We start from the raw sequence: 16,573 nt of genomic DNA on the forward strand, positions 1-16,573 counted from the left end.
GCAAAATATGATGAAAGTAAAAATAAAATAGATAAACCCAATTTATTATACCATACCTGTTCACACTGAAACACTTATCACAATATTCTGTGGATCTATATTAAAAACCTTGTTAAACTTTGTGACATATTTTCATTTTATGGAGGTCAGGCGCGAACGAACGCCCCATAATTTTATTATACCATATTTCTTCAAACTGAAACATAATTATCGAAGCATACTTACGCAGATAGATATGAAAAGTCTTTATTAAAGTTTGTGCCTATTTCCATTCTATGGAGGCCAGGCGTGAACGCAGACCCTACAATTTTATCATACCATCCCTATTTAAGTTAAAACATACTCATCAAAGTATTCTTATGTACATCTATATCAAAAACACTTGTAAACGTTTTTTTTTAATTTTTAAATTTTTTTATTTCCATACTTTGTGGACCAGGCGCGAAGCAGACCCCACAATTTTAATGAATCATCATTATGCCAGATCAAACATACCCATTCTTGTGTCTCGATACATCTTCTATCATTATATGTGATCAGTTTTCTATAATAGTAAACCATATAGGAGCCTATTCGTGACCAGACACACAGAGAGACGTTCAGCTTTTTATATATATATATATATATATATATATATATATATATATATATATATATATATATATATATAACTACTTACTTTATTCACATAAATTAATATATGAAAGTATAGATTTATGCGTAAACTTTAAGTATTTACTTCAAAATGCTCAATACATAAGCCTGAAGAGTCCTAGAGTGGATTAAATGCAGAATATTTAGTGTAGCTTAATCGCCATATATATATATATATATATATATATATATATATATATATATATATATATATATATATATATATATATATATATATATTGTTTTAACAAAATCAAGACATCAACGAATAGATTGATAGCAACAAATAGTGTATATCATCGTTAGTTACAATTATTGTTTCAAGACTATTCGGACAAATTCAAACATTATGTCGTTTGAAAATTTTCACAAGAACAGCCTTTCGTCAGAGGTATTGAATAAAAAACACTTTAACAATGAACAATATGGAATCCGTTTTGCTTATAAGGAAAAACATGAGAAAATATTTTACCTACATCTCATCAAATTAAATTTGTATTTAATCTTTTTGAAGGAAATCTTTAAAAAAACTTTGGAAGGATTAGATGTAGGTAAAATATTTTCTCATAAAATATTTTTTCATAGTAGTGACTGGAAGTGGTAGTGGCAGGTCACTTAAATAGAAACGAAGTGTAATCTTCAAATCCCTTTCCTCTCCCCATATCCCATAAAAATGGAGGGGGATGGTAGTGTTGGATCAGTAGTTTTAAATCAAATGTTGAATTAACTCCGAAACTGAATAATACTAACCAGTATAAACATTAATTCAGGTAAAGTCAGACACACCTTCTAGATACTGGATAAAATTACTTCAAATTACACCAGCAGATCGGAATACTGTAGGCCATGAATTAAAAGATGAATGCAGTAGGTGTATTTATAAAAAATAGTGTTATCCATGCTATCATAAAAAATCTTGACACTTAAAAAGCATGTGGACTTGATCTCATCCCGACTGTGCTATTAAAAAATTGCTCCGCCAAAGTAAGTCCAGTTCTCTCCAAACTTTACAACAAATGCCTTAATAAATCTTGTTTTCCTGTCTGCTGGAAAACTGCTTCTGCGGTACCAGTTTTCAAGAATTCTAGTGAAAGAACTGACCCATTAAATTATCGCCCCATTAGCCTCCTTGCACTTTTCGCAAAAATATTTGAGTTCATAATTAACCAAGCTCCAATCCATCACCTTACAGATGCTAAACTTCTGACCGACCAACAATATGGATTAAGGCAAGCCTGTTCCACAGCAGACATCCTAACTGTAATCTCTGAACATATATATCATACACTAGATAAAGCAGGTGAGGGTAGAGCGGTACCTCTAGATATATCTAAGGCTTTTGACATGGTATGGCATGAAGGTCTTCTCAGAAAAATTAGATCATACGATATCACTGGAAGAATATTTAACATAATTAAATCCTTCTTAGATAAAAGAAAAATTCAGGTTGTCCTCGATGGTCGTACATCTAAACAATATGATATAAATGCGGGAGTGCCTCAGGGCTCTATCCTTGGACCTCTATTATTCCTAATATTCATAAATGACCTCCCTGACAAAATTGTCTCTGAGATGGGTATATATGCTGATGACACCACACACTATAACAGACTCGACAGGAAAACAAATGAACACATATCTAAAGAAATGGCAGAAACACTAGAGGATGATCTCCGATCTGTAGTGAAATTGGGACAAAAATGGATGGTCACATTCAATGCTGCCAAGACTAAGCTTGTTTCCTTCAATAACTACAAGAAACCTTCCCTACCACCAATAGCAATCGCCAAAGATTCTTTATCTGAAAGTACATCTTTTAAACTCCTCAGCCTAACATTCATAGGAAACATGAGTTGGAACAATTACATTGAGAGCATTGCCAGGACCGCTGCGAAGAAGGTAGGTTCTTTCTACCGTGCTATAAGCTACTAACATCCGAAAGTACCTCTATAAAGCCACCATTCGCCCATGTATGGAGTATTGTTGTCACATTTGGGCTGGTGCATCTGCTACTAGTTTCTCACTCCTAGACAAGGTTAAAAAGAGAGTTGCCAACCTGATAGGTTCTGAACTGTCATCTAAACTTCAGCCTCTGTCCCATCGACGAAATGTTGCATCCCTCTGCCTTTTCTACAAATACTTTAACGGTAAATGCTCTGACGAACTGCATACTTATGCCCTCTCAATGTAAATAACCGGACAAACCCGACAAGCAGCTAAATCTCACGTCTTCACGATAGAGATCCCTAGAAGTAAGAGAGCCTTCTACTCCAGTAGTTTCTTCCTCAAAACCGCTAGACTTTGGAATTCCCTTCTGGATCCCTGCTTCCCCAACTGTACTGACATGCAGAAGTTCGTGTAACGTGAACCGACATCTTGCTGCCCAACTCCCCACATAGTACTCCTGTAGCTTATGTCCCTGATAGTAGCCCCCTACATAAAAGTGGCAATGTGCCTTGTTTGAGGTGAAAATGTAATAAAAAAAAGAAAGAAAGAAAATTTGTTCATGGAATCCACGTTTAGGTTTAGGCACAGATAAAGAGTGGGGGGAATTATTGATAGTGGTTTCAGCTAGAAAAGTGTTCCTTGTGAAAGTTTGGCGAGGAGGGGCCATAGATTGAAGCTCAGTCGAGCACTTGCCATGAAAATAACGATAAAGCAGAGATAAACTAGCAACATCTCTTCTGTGAGATAGATGTTGCAGGAAAGAGAAAAGGACATCTCCTACGAGGCTACGGAGTCTATTTTGAACTCTTTTGGAACACTTTTTAAACATATGTTTATTCTATCCACATATGAATAAGAGCTTATTATTGAATTACGAAACATGAAATTGTCAGCTATACATAGATGTCAACATTGCGAACTGAAAAAGATAAACTCTACAACTGGGAATAGGAATAATATAGGAACAATATAGGAATAATATAGGAACAATATAGGAATAATATAGGAATAATATAGGAATAATATAGTAACAATATAGGAGCAATATAGGAATAATGTATGAATAATATAGGAACAATATAGGAATAATATAGGAATAATATAGGAACAATATAGGAACAATATAGGAATAATATAGGAATAATATAGGAACAATATGGGAATAATGTATGAATAATATAGGAATAATATAGGAACAATATAGGAATAATATAGGAACAATATAGGAACAATATAGGAATAATATAGGAACAATATAGGAATAATATAGGAACAATATAGGAACAATACAGGAATAATATAGGAATAATATAGGAGCAATATAGGAACAATATAGGAATAATGTATGAATAATATAGGAATAATATAGGAACAATATAGGAATAATATAGGAACAATATAGGAATAATACAGGAATAATATAGGAACAATATAGGAACAATATAGGAATAATGTATGAATAATATAGGAATAATATAGGAACAATATAGGAATACTATAGGCACAATATAGGAATAATATAGGAACAATATAGGAATAATGTTTTAATAATATAGGAATAATATAGGAACAATATAGGAATAATGTATGCATAATATAGGAATATAGGAATAATATATGAATAATATAGGAATATAGGAATAATATAGGAACAATATAGGAATAATATAGGAACAATATAGGAACAATATAGGAATAATATAGGAACAATATAGGAATAATATAGGAACAATATAGGAATAATATAGGAATAATATAGGAACAATATAGGAATAATATAGGAACAATATAGGAATAATATAGGAACAATATAGGAATAATGTATGAATAATATAGGAATAATATAGGAACAATATAGGAATAATATAGGAACAATGTAGGAATAATATAGGAACAATATAGGAATAATGTATGAACAATATAGGAATAATGTATGAATAATATAGGAATAATATAGGAACAATATAGGAATAATATAGGAACAATATAGGAATAATATAGGAACATAACATGATGCTAATGTTTGCGTACACAAATGTTGATATTATATGTATCTGTGCCTACGGAGTGGGATAATATTCATGACTAACTAGCCTGGGTGGCCGGCATTGCTCGAGTTTTTAGAGGTGTGCGTTGAGCAAAAAAAAAAAAAAAAAAAAAAGTGATACTGCGAAAGAAGAAAAGAATGTGAAAAAAAAACGTGACGTGTTTGCTGTTGCGCCCATCACCACACCAGAAGTGACATAGGTTAAACAATCGAAAAGAGGGGATGACTTTCGAAAATATGAGCGAAAAAAGCGACCCCTCCCTGTAGAAAAGTGCCCCCAGTTGAGGGTGAAGAAATTAATGTTTTTGGCCAATTGTTTTTATATTTGTCATCCAAAATGGCGAAGCTTCATAATGATACCGATCTCGTGAAAATCCGTCGCATTTGTCGAACGTTTTAGGCATGAATACATACATACATACATACATACATACATACATACATACATTTAAACAGACAGGTGAGATCTATATTATAGATTATCCATGTCCTCAGCTACAAACTATAGTAATCTTATCTATAGATGATGTTTATAGCTTGCATATACGATAATCGACACCCGTGTTTTGTTATTTAGTAATCAAAAGATAAGTATCTAAATATATAAGCAGTAAAAATTATTTACACTTTTATAAAAAAAAAATTGCCTCTGAAAAAAATCAAAAAGTGAATTAAATACAGATAAAAATTGTAAAAAAAATATCGCTAACAAAAACAAATAAACAACATATATATATATATATATATATATATATATATATATATATATATATATATATATATATATATATATGTTGCGGAACCAGTCGTCCAGGGACAATCGACCCAACAACTAACAAGGCAGACACAGGCAAAAAGTAAACAGCACAAAAAAGACAAAGAAGAATGACAGACACAGGTTGTTTGGTTAAAGACGAGGGTTCATCTTTTATTTACAAAGGAAGCAAAAAATCGTATGATCTGGATGCTGATCGCCTGGAAAGTTGCACGTCACTGAAGGCTAAGGTCTGGAAGTCTGGAACAGGTACTCTAGACGTACCGTGGTTCAGGGTTGGAAGCTGGGTCTGGAACGATCGGCTGGACGTCAGGGCGATCTGGAAACGGACGGTGGACACTGAGAATGAGATGGTTAGTATTAAGGAATGGACGACACTGAGAACGTGGGGTCAGTGTTAAGGAACGGACGGTCGGTAGGGAGTCAGGTGCAAGCGAGGTTGCAGACCGGAGAAACATGATGCGAGCGAGGTAGCAGACCAGAGGTGCGAGGTGCAAGAGAGGTTGCAGGCTGGAGGAGCAAGGTTGCAGGCTGGAAGAGCGAGGTGCAAGCGAGGTTGCTGGCCAGCGGAGTGAGGTGCTGGCGAAGTTGTAGGCCAGAGGAGCGAGATGTAAGCGAGGTTGCAGGCCTGAGGAACAAGGTGTGAACGAGGTAGCAGACCAGAGGTGCGAGAGAGGTTGCAGGCTGGAGGAGCGAAGTGCAAGCAAGGTTGCAGGCTGGAGGAGCGAAGTGCAAGCAAGGTTGCAGGCCGGAGGAGCAAGATGCAAGCGGGGTTGCAAGAAAGTTGCAGGAGGAATCTGGAGGCGCTGGAGCGAGCTGGAGGCACCAAGGGCTGGAAGGCTGTGGGAATGAGCAGGAAGCCGCTGGAGTTAGCTGGAAGCGCTGGAGACTAGGAGTGAAGTTCGCTGCTGGTGGATCTCAGCAGGCAAGCAGTAGTGAATCGCATTAGTGAAAAAACTTATTAGCCCTGATAAGGGTTGTTTGAACTGCTGCTGAGACAGCTGCTGTCGGTGCTGCTGCTGGAATCCTTTGGCACTGGTGGATTCGGTCGACATGACTGGTATCATCAGTCGTCGCTTTAGGAGCCTCCTCCTACACCCCGGCCGACTCTGTGTATTTATTTGCTTCCCCACTAAGCAAATTAGGCACAAGACCGTTTTTTTAATGTGGAGAGATTGAGGAAATGGGGACCAGCTCCCCGGGGAGTAGAGGAGCTGGATAGTGACAGTTAGTATGAAGGGGTTCCCCTACATTGACCAATAATTGATTGTCACAAAGGCAATGGTCTTATATATGGGAGTGCACCCACATATGATCATTGATTGCAGTATCTGCCGGAACAGATACTACACTTGGCCCGGGGCCGGGGCTGTGTATTTATTTCCTTCCCCACTGAGCAAATTAGGCACAAGGCCGTTTTTTAATGTGGAGAGATTGGGGAAATGAGGACCACCTCCCCGGGGAGTAGGGGAGCTGGATAGTGGCAATTGGTATGAAGGGTTGCCCCTACATTGACCAAGGTCTTATATGTGGGGTTTCTCCCACATATGGTCTTTGACATTCATGCCCAGCCCTCACAGGGGCCAGGCGGTATTTATTTGCTCCCCCACCGAGCAAATTAGACACAAGGCCAATTTTTAATGTGAGGAGTGAAGGGGAGGGGCAAGTGAAAAGGGGACCAGCTCCCAAGAGGTGATTTGCCAGCTGGCCGAAGTAGGGTTGCCCCTACATGGACCAGAAGATTGCCACAAGGGCAATGGTCTTTGCTTGGCCCGAAGGCCACGAAGGTGCCCCCGCGAGAGGCCGAGCAAAACTGCTTTAGGCCGACGCTGGCTGTATTTATTTGGCCAGCGTGATGTTAGAGGGGTTGTTCCCAATAAAACAAACGGACAACTCTAATTAATTCTAGGACGTAATTTATGCAATCAAAAGTAGATTGTGACTTTGTTGATTCCATTTAAATTAATGTCGTCTAAAAAGTAAAAAGTCAATCGCCTGTTTTGTTGACGTTTTGTTGATATATTTGAATTCGGACGTGCGTAGCAAAATCGATGATGAAAAGAGAAAGGGGAGGTGAAGGAATTCACTGAACCCGGATATTGTTCATACGTTAGCTCGCGTTAGCCAATCGCGTCCTTTGTTTCAGGTAAGGGAAAGGCGAAGAAAACAGCGGGGGCGAAAAAAGAAAGAAAAAGAAATGGAGGCAGTGATTTTGAAACCGCGAAATATATATATATATATATATATACATATATATATATATATATATATATATATATATATATAACTACTTAATTTACTCACATAAAATTAGTATACAAAAGTATAAATTTATGCGTAAAACTTTAAGCATTTACTTCAAAAGTGCTCAATACGTAGGTAGAGCTAGTTAGTAAGTTATAAAATATATATGGTGATTAAGCTACACTGAATATTCCGCGTTTCATCCACTCTAGGAATCTTCAAGCTTGTGCACATAAGCCTGAAGAATCCTATAGTGGATGAAACGCGGAATATTCAGTGTAGCTTAATCGCCATATATATTTTATAACTTACTATATATATATATATATATATATATATATATATATATATATATATATATATATATATATATATATATATATAAAACATTACTATAATCATTAATATTTATATTTTCTACCGTGTTTTATAATTGAAAACGTTATTCCGCATGATCTGTTCTAGTTTATATGTTACTATTGGGTGTTGGTTCTATATTTTTATATTTTTAGTTCATTTGGAAGTGATTTTTTTTATTTATTTATTTATTTTTTTTATTACATTTTCACCCCAAACAAGGCAAATTGCCACTTTGGTGTAGGGGGCTACTATCAGGGGCAACAACTACTGGGGTACTATGTAGGGCTTTGGGCAGCAAGGTGTTGGTTCATGTTACACTTGAACTTCTGCACGTCAGTACTGTTGGGGAAGCAGGGACCTGGAATGGAATTCCAGAGTCTAGCGGTTCTGGGGAAGAAACTATTGGAGTAAAAAGATCTTTTACATCTAGGGATCTCTACAGTGTGGGGGTGGGATTTAGCAGCCTGTCGGGTTTGTCGAGGGTGCTCACGTCGTGGGGGCACAAGTGATTGCAGTTCGTCAGAGCATTCACCACTAAAATACGTGCAGAAAAGGCAGAGGGATGCAACATTTCGTCGATGGGACAGAGGCTGAAGCTTAGATGCCAGTTCAGGGCCTATCAGGTTTGCGACTCTCTTTTGAACCTTGTCTAGGAGCGAGAGACTAGTAGCAGATGCACCAGCCCAGATGTGGCAGCAATACTCCATACATGGGCGAATGGTGGCCTTATAGAGGTACAGGATACTTTCGGGTGTTAGTAGTTTTCTAGCACGGTAGAGAGAGCCCACCTTTCTTGCAGCGGCCCTGGCAATGCCTTCAATGTAATTGTTCCAGCTCATGTTTCCTGTGAACGTTAGGCCAAGGAGTTTGAAAGATGGACTCTCAGATAAAGAGTCGTTGGCCATTGCTATGGGTGGTAGAGAGGGTTTCTTGTAATTATTGAATGAAACTAGTTTAGTCTTGGCAGCATTGAACGCGACCAACCACTTTTGTCCCCATTCCACTACAGATTGGAGGTCTTCCTCTAGTGTTTCTTCCATTTCTTTAGAAATGTGTTCATTCGTCTTCCTGTCGTGCCTGCCATAGAGTGTAGTGTCATCAGCATATATACCCATCTCAGAGACAATGTTGTCGGGGAGGTCATTTATGAATATCAGGAACAATAGAGGTCCAAGGATAGAACCCTGGGGCACCCCTGCGCATTTATATCATATTGTTTAGATGTACGACCGTCGAGGACAACCTGGATTTTTTTCTTATCTAAGAAGAATTTAATTATGTTAAGTATTCTGCCAGTGATACCGTATGATCTGATTTTACTGAGGAGACCCTCATGCCATACCCTGTCAAAAGCCTTAGATATATCCAGAGCTACCGCTCTGCCCTCCCCCGCTTTGTCCAGTGAATGGTATATACGTTCAGAGATCACAGTTAGGATGTCTGCTGTGGAACGGGCTTATAGTGATTTTATAATTATTGGATTTTAAAATATTTTAAGCAAATTTATATCATCAATATAAATTTATCATTATGGACTATTATTCTCATCTTTATTAGTTGTTGTTTCACGACGTTTCGGCCACCTATTCCTCTGGCCTTCGTCAGGTGGTAACCGCGACGGATAGGAACTTCGAATCTCCTAACTGCAATCTCAGCAATCACGAAGGTCAGAGGAATAGTTGGCCGAAACGTCGTGAAACAACAACTAATAAAGATGAGAATAATAGTCCGCAATAAATAAATATAAATAATACACATCTCAATAATAAATTCCAATTAAAAATAACATTTATATCATCAAGTCCTTAACTTTTATACAAAACTACATTGACATTTTGTGGTTTCATTTTATTTCCTCACCTGGTGGTTTATATAATTTAGTATCAATTATATCCATAATAGACTCACACAATTGTGTGAATCCGTTTTTCCTATTATGTATGTATGTATGCATGTGTGTGTGTGTGTGTGTGTGTGTGTTTGTATGTGTGTCTGTATGTGCATGCTAAAAAGTATATGCTTGTGCATATATATAGATAATATTAAGCTAATTTCGAGTGATCAATATTTTATTCGTTTTACTGTCCATTTTTAAATCCAAAACTTCGGTTCATTTTAACGGAATTTTTCGCCGACAGATGACCAACCGAAATTTCGAATATTGTATCAGATTTCAGAAATATTCTAAGGGAGACTAATGTTGTCAAATTAATGACAAATTTTTTTTTGAGTTATTCCCCTTAGACCATGTTCGCTTCCTATTCTTATCAATTCTTAATAAACTGCTCTACTTTAATGATGAAAATGTTTGATTAATAAGCAAATATAAATTAGATGGTAATACATAAACTTAGATACAGCGATATGAGTGGACCTCTATAAATAAATAGATATGTAAAAGTACTGGTTTACAAATGAGAAGTTTTGGTACATGTCTAGAATCCTACCTAATAAAAACAAAAAAATAAAATAAAATAAAATAAAATAATAATAAAAATTAAAAAAACAAACAAACAACAACAAAAAAAAAACAGAAAAATCTTTATGATGTAAGTATCTTCGCGAAACAAAATTTGTTATATACCAAAAACGACGTAATTGATCAAGTAATTTTAGTGGTAAATAACCAGATACAACAGAACAACGACCACTCTAATTTTTTTTTTTTTTTTTAAATATGTAATTGAGGTCGCTGACAACGAATCTGATAGTCAAACTTGCAGCTTCCGTTTACGCTACGCGCGAGCGCGCTGTAGCAAAACGACGGATTCAACAACCAAGCTGCCTTCTCACATGGCGTACAAATCTTCCGTGGAAAATTTGAAATCAGATGAAAAAGAAATAAAGCAAGAAAAGAAAAGCACACCAAGTTGTGGGAGGGAAGGGGGTCATTTAATTAATTAATTAATTAATTTATTTTTTTTTTCAGAACATAGAATTTTCTAATTTTCAAAAATACATTATAGCACTTTTTGGGTGGAAAATTTAAAATTAGCTAAAAAAGAAATAAAACAAGAAAAGGAAAGCACTCCAAGTTCGGGAGGGGGGGGTAATTTAATTGATTTTTTTTTTCTTGGAACATAAAATTTTCAAATTTTCCATAAGTAACGCACCGGCATTTACCAATTAGAACACTATTTAACATTTTTTGATTTTACTGTTTACATTGCCCCCCCCCCCCTGTTACACTTGACATGTTTGATATAATTTGGCAGTCAGGAAAAATAACGAAGGTCGACACAACAGGAGAAAAGTTCGCCACGTGTTTATTCACTCAAAGAGAAAAGGAAAAGAGAAAGAAAAGGACTCCTTACAAGGGAGAGTTAGAAATCAAAGGGACATAACTGAGGATGTTAATGGTTTATCTCTTAACACCCCCAATGTAAACAGTAAAATCTTCAAAAAATGTTAAATGGTGTTCTAATTGGTAAATGCCGGTGCGTTATTATGGAAAAACGGTTAACTAAACTGCAGAAGCACCTATTAAGCCACATAAGTTCTATAATTGAATCCCCCTTCCGCAAAAAAAAGAACGAAAAACATAAAAATGTTTGCTTATGTTTTTGTAAACCGCATTAAAAACTACGCGAGACAAAAAAAAAAAGGTCCTCCAATTTGTTGTACTTTTCTTTAATTGTAAGTCATTAAAAAATTGTCAATCCGTAATTTTTTGATTGATACGCCATGTGAGAAGGCAGTTTGCTAGCTGAAACATTAAGCAAGCCGTCGCTTATGCTGCAGCGCACGCGCATAGTGCAAACGGAAGCTGCAAAATGGTCGAAAGTAGTTTGTGGGTTCAGGGGTTAATACCATGCAAACGGTTAAGTTTGACTATCAGATTCGTTGTCAGCGACCTCAATTACGTATAAAAAAACAAATTAGAGTGGTCAGTGTTCTTTTGTAGCGTATCTGGATATTTACAATTTTATTTTTAACTAAGGAAATCAAATTTTATGATGAAGCGAAAAGTTTCTACCTTGTTGCTTTATATTTAGCTAGGTACGGCCAAAACGAAAGGAGAGAGTAAGTATTTTTTGATGGAGTCTCTTTTTAAAAAATCTACTAAAAATCAAATAATTATCCAATCAATATGACACTTTCACTGATTATTAAGTGAAGAATGAACTTTATAATGGTGTACTTTTTTTCATTATATATATATATATATATATATTTATATATATATATATATATATATATATATATATATATATATATATATATATACAATATAAAGCTGGACGTGTGTGTGTGTGTGTGTGTGTGTGTGTGTGTGTGTAGTCACGAATAGGCTCCTATATGGTTTACTATTATAGAAAACTGATCACATATAATGATAGAAGATGTATCGAGACACAGGAATGGGTATGTTTGATCTGGCAGAACGGTGGTTCATTAAAATTGTGGGGTCTGCATTCACGCCTAGTCCACAAAGTATGGAAATAAAAAATTAAAAAATTAAAAAAAAACGTTTACAAGTGTTTTTGATATAGATGTACATAAGAATACTTTGATAAGTATGTTTTAACTTAAATAGGGATGGTATAATAAAATTGTGGGGTCTGCGTTCGCGCCTGACTTCCATAGAATGGATATAGGCACAAACTTTAATAAAGACTTTTCATATCTATCTACGTAAGTATACTTTGATAATTATGTTTCAGTTTGAAGAAATATGGTATAATAAAATTATGGGGTGCTCGTTCGCGCCTGACCTCCATAGAATGGAAATATGTCACAAAGTTTAATAAGTTTTTTTTAATATAGATCCACAGAATATTGTGATAAGTGTTTCAGTGTAAACAGGTATGGTATAATAAATTATGGGGTTTATTTATTTTATTTTTACTTTCATCATATTTTACTTTGGTTTTGATAACCTCAAATTCGAAGCTAACTCTTTGCAACCCTTCCTTTTCATAACCTATCATACTTTCATAAATCAGAGTTCATTTTCTGTAGGCTGCTTTTGAATCCAGTAAACGACGGGTACTTTTGCTAGTATATATATATATATATATATATATATATATATATATATATATATATATATATACTTTTTGCCTACAACCCCACTTAACAACCTTTGTGATTACAGATATGCTTAAAAAGTCAGCCGAAACTGAACAAAATATATTGTATTGTGAGGAGTGTGAGGATTGTAGATAAAATAAATAACGGTGCACGTATTAGATTTTAATGTTGTAAATCCGACTTTTGAATGTTTATAATTTTTCATCTTTTATGCTTTGAAGAAATATTTTTTCATTATTTTTACAAAAAACACTACTGTTGCATCTTTGAAAATAAATTAATATTTTTAATTTGAGCCCAATATTGCTAATATACCATTAAATAGGAAATGCTTTGAAGAATTAATACCAAAAAAAGAAAAAAAATCGATAAATAATTGCGCATTTTGCTAAAAATATGAAAATTTCTTTCTGCAATTTATCGTTACATGATATTATCTCAGCTATGGTAGACCATAAGGCCTACAAACAGTTGTTCGTATTACAAACAGTTGTTATTGCCTCCTTTTCTAAAATTACATAAAATTCGAATGAAAGTCTTTTTCACAAATTATGCAAAAAAAAAAAAAAATTTAGGAAAAACCAATTTTTTATGATTTATGAAACAAGTATATGGTTCACAGGTTATAAATGGGAAAATGATTGTAATCATTCAATTAAAAATATGTTCAATTTAAAATTTTTTTTAAAAGTTTGATAGAAATTAGCGTGAAGGAAAAAATATAAAGCGAAAATAACACAATATTGAAGGTATTTCACCATAAATGACGTTTGGAATTCTAATTTAATTCAATTATTAAAAAAAAGGGCATTTTTATATTTTAAGGGTAAAAGTGACACAACTGAAGAAGGGGGGTATATCGACCAAGACCTCAAACATCACTGGTTTGGGGGCTAAGATCAGAGTGTACTCTCTGTTCTGATTCTACACTTAACCTATCCTTTCTTCGTTCAATAAAGGAGAAATCTTTTTAGAATGGGGCAATTTTAATTTTCGTTCTTATCCAGAGTGCCCCATTACATTAAAAATTGACCTTGAGTCTAATTCTGCCCTTTTGGGGAGGCAAGTAATTAGAAACATCACTGATTTGTCTCCCACACTTCTACCACGCTCTCTCGTCCAGAAATCCTTGGTCCTGATGGCAAGAAGGAGCAAGAGGACAAAAAACGTGATGCAGAAGCTGCCTAGTATCCCAAAATGGTCACCCATCTGGTACTGGTCAGCCACATAGTTACTTATATATATATATATATATATATATATATATATATATATATATATATATATATATATATATATATATATAAGGATGAAACACTAGTGTCTGTAGGTATTTAATTATTATAGTAAAAAAATAATTATGACAGCCCCTTTAAGAAATACGTTTCTTATCGTTGAGCACTTTCTGTTGAATTAAAAAGTCGGTCAATTTAGCTCTTATGCGTAGATCATCGTATAACGATTTGATCACTGTCTGTCTGATGTAATGAACATTTAAATTAAAATGTTTAAAAATTCAACGCTATTTCACATGATTAATGGTAGCCGAATGGATACGGCCTCCGCTAATCGAGCCAGAGATGTCTCGTGTCGCGGGGTTCGAATCGTTCGACTGGTAGTAATCGTGACACCCTGCACTGAAGAATCCCGAAAGGATGAAACACTAGTGTCTGTAGGTATTTAATTATTATAGTAAAAAAGTAATTATATATATATATATATATATATATATATATCGCTTATGAAAAGAAATGAAACCCTTATAAAGTTGATTCTTCACTTAATCGCCACAACAAACGTTAAAATACATAGAAATTTACAGGACTAAATGAGCTTCATTTATTCATGTAAAGGCTACCGTAGTTTCTTCCAAACTATCATTAAATTTTGGATTTTTAAATCTATAGAGTGGAAGAAAATATGGAATTATTTGAAACTCAGGTAATTATAATATTTTTGCGTATTCTTATAGCAAATCATCCTAAATCTTATTTAGATAAAATAAATAAATAAATAAAATAATGAAAATAATTAATTCAAAAACCTTAAAAAGATATTTAAATATGTTATACAACAAGACAAAAATGGCGGTTAATTGTGTTTTTTTGAAAAGTTTAAAATTTAAAATTCTATTAAAAATAGTAGAAAATGTTTAATATTATTCTGCTTTTCACATGATAACATTCTTTCTGGAAAAACGGTGCTCAAGAATAATGGATTTTAATAGATTTTAATTCGTTAAAAAGAAAAACAACCCCCCCTTTTTTTTTAAATTTTAATAAAGGGAGACCACCTAATTCGAACTACCGAGAAATCAGTGTTTTAATGGTTACAATATACAATTAATCGCTAAAAATCGTAAAAAAAATTATTTTCTATACAAAAAACATACTTGATCAATTTACGTGATTCTAGGAATATGACATTTTCGTTCTCTGACTGGTACGTACATCATAAAATTTTTTCTCTATTTTTGTTTTTCATTATATTTTATTCTGGATAAAAACCGACTTTTTAAACGCATTTCTGTAGATGTTTTTTAAATAATATACATATGTACTCCTGTGGGATTGGGAAGAGTACGCTGTTGTATAAAAAATACCGTCTCTGCTAAGTTAATATGCGAGATTTTCCCTGAACATAATTGAATCCACTGATGCTGGATTCAACAGAGGCGAGAGAGAAAAAGATAACGAAATACCAAAGTCATGTATACGACGTGTAAACAAACAAACAAACAAACAAACAAACAAAGAAAAAAATCTAGAATCTGACAAAAATCTCAATCATTCCATTAATCAGCATTTTCCCCCCAATTGGACTCATATAAACAACAAAAACAAAAACAATTGGACTCATATATGAAAAAAAAAAAGCTTCCGGGCAAATATACCCAGTGAACAAAGTGCAAGCGAGATTCAAATAATTGCAATTAAAACGATGGTTAAAAAAGACCTCTCGGTTGGAATGTATGAGAGAGCAGGTGAATATCTGGTATTCGGTAGGATGCCCCACCCCCAGCTCAAAAAATTGATAAGAAAATTGAAAAAAACAAAAACAAAAACAAACAAAACAGATTAGCATAATCAGTTAAATTTAATTATTTCACTGAAAGATGTCATGGTTTGTCTCCTATTCGTACAGTTTGTTCCATATTTTACAGAAAACAATTTACCTGGTGCCTGAGTTTTTACCTCAGCACAAAAATGAACAAAGTTTAAATAATTCTTGTAATGACCTTTTCAATGTCCTTTGCGGTATGTTGCTAGTTCTGTGCAGTTCTAGAAGATCCATGCTCCTATGCTTTACCTTCTCTTTTTAAGAAGAGCTTAAATTATTACTAATCGCCTGAGGCACTCCTACTGGGGAATGCCGACGGCGAGGTCCAGGTATTTTTTACAGGTTTACTGGATTTTCAATCCCACTGTCCAACCCTTGTGTCACATATCCCCTTATAAAAAAACTAGAGGGGGGGGGCGTTGCCCGGTCGTAAAATTGGTTAAATATGATAT

This window comes from Euprymna scolopes, chromosome 20, assembly GCF_053919585.1.
Source record: "Euprymna scolopes isolate OS-2025 chromosome 20, ASM5391958v1, whole genome shotgun sequence".
Lineage (NCBI taxonomy): Eukaryota > Metazoa > Mollusca > Cephalopoda > Sepiida > Sepiolidae > Euprymna > Euprymna scolopes.